A 1857-nucleotide genomic window follows, 5' to 3' on the forward strand; every position below is an offset into this window, starting at 1 on the left:
CTCTTCACTTTCAGCAAGCAAGGTTGTACCATCCGCATAGTGCAGATTGTTAATGAATTTTCCTCCTTCCTGATGTCTCATTCTTCTTTATAAGCTCCAGCTTTTTGAATTATTTGCTGAGCATACAGAGTGAAGAAGTATGGTGAAAGAATACAACCTCAGCACACACCTTTCCCGATTTTAAAACATTCAGTACCCCAGTTGTTTTGTTTGAACAACTGTTTCTTGGTCTGTGTGCAGATTCCTCATGAGCATAAGTAAGTGTTCTGGAATACCCATTCTTGGTAATGGACCCGTAGTTTGTCATCATTTACACATTCCATAGTCTTTACATAGTCAATAAAGCACAAGTAAACATCTCTTTGGTATTCTCTGCTGATCCATCTGACGTCAGCAATGATATCCCAAGTTCTTTGTCCTCATCTGAATCCAGCTAGAGTCTCTGGAAGTTCTCTGTCAATGCACAATTGCAACCTTTTTTGAATTATCTTCAGCAAAATTTAACTTGTATGTAATATCAATGATATTGTTCAATGATTTTCCCCATCCATTGGCTCACTTCTGTTTTTAATGGACACAAATATGGATCTCTTTGAAAAATTTATCTGCATCGATGATTGAGAAATCCAGTGCTGATCAGCTTGTTGAAATATTTCAATTTGTACTCCATCAATTCCTAGAATCTTCTTTTTTTTGCCAATGCTTTCAGTGTAGGTTGGATTTCTTCCTTCAGTACCACTGTTTTTTGATCATATGTTAACTCTTGAAATGAAAGAACATCAACATTTCATTTTGATACAGCAACTCTGTATATCTCTCCCATCTTCTTTTGATGCTTTCTACAGCATTCAAAATTTTATCCATAGAATCCTTTAATATTGCAAGTTGAGGCTTCAATTTTTCTTGAGCTCTTTTCATTTGAGAAATGCTGAACATATTCTTTCCTTTTGGATTTCTAATTCCAGGTCTTTGCTCATTTTATTATATTTGATTTTGTCTTTCTGAACTGCCTTTTGAAATATACTGTTGATCTCTTTTACCTCATTTCTTCCATTCACTTTAGTTTCTCTACACTCAAGAGCCAGTTTCAGAGTCTTTTCTGATATCCATTTGGGTCTTTTTGTTCTTTTTTTTTAATAATGAAAGAAATAATTTTATTAGACGAACTTCATAAAAAGAATCACATTCTCATTCTACTTGAACATAACACAGCAGTGGTAAAAATAATAATAATGAACTGTGGAATGGATCCCAGGATTTAAGGCAAAAGACCCCATCCAGAAAAATGTCAAGCTTCCAACTTCACTGAATCCAGTACTGAACGTGTTTCTTTAAATTCCCCCAGTTTCTTCTACGTACGTCTTTTTCACTTTCTAATAGCTGCAGAAGATCAGTATATGCAGCTTCCAACCTGCGCTGGCAATCTGGGATTATCATCCATGACTCTTGCAAGATCTCTGCCTGCTTTGTAATGGCATAATTTTCACCATCTTCAGCCTTCATTCTTTCAATCTTTTCTTCTTGTTTTGCTTGTTTTTCATACATCACTTTTTCTTTGACCAATAGCTTCACTACTCCGGTTTTGATTTTGATCTGCCTCACGCAAGGGTTTGCCATGGCCTGTTGATTGCTGTGGGAAGGAGGGAAGGAGAACTGGGAAACACCAGAGGGAGATGGTACCGAGGAGGCAGGAGGAAGCAGTTGTGCTCTGGTAGCTGCCGCAACCTCGCACTTTGTTCTATCTTTTTAATGACCTTTTGCTTTCTTCCTGTATGATGTTCCGGTCTTCTGGTCTTCGGTTATTAGTGTCTCATGCATCAAATCTGTTAATGAGGATGTCTCTAAATTCAGGTGGGA

At 37.2% G+C, this 1857-nt stretch overlaps 1 pseudogene; it reads right to left on the reverse strand.

Moving 5' to 3' along the window:
• Nucleotides 1–1288: 1288 nt before the first annotated feature.
• LOC102819871 lies at nucleotides 1289–1617 on the reverse strand (annotated as a pseudogene).
• Nucleotides 1618–1857: the final 240 nt, after the last annotated feature.

Source organism: Chrysochloris asiatica, unplaced genomic scaffold (assembly GCF_000296735.1).
Source record: "Chrysochloris asiatica unplaced genomic scaffold, ChrAsi1.0 scaffold00047, whole genome shotgun sequence".
NCBI classification, from domain to species: Eukaryota; Metazoa; Chordata; class Mammalia; order Afrosoricida; family Chrysochloridae; genus Chrysochloris; species Chrysochloris asiatica.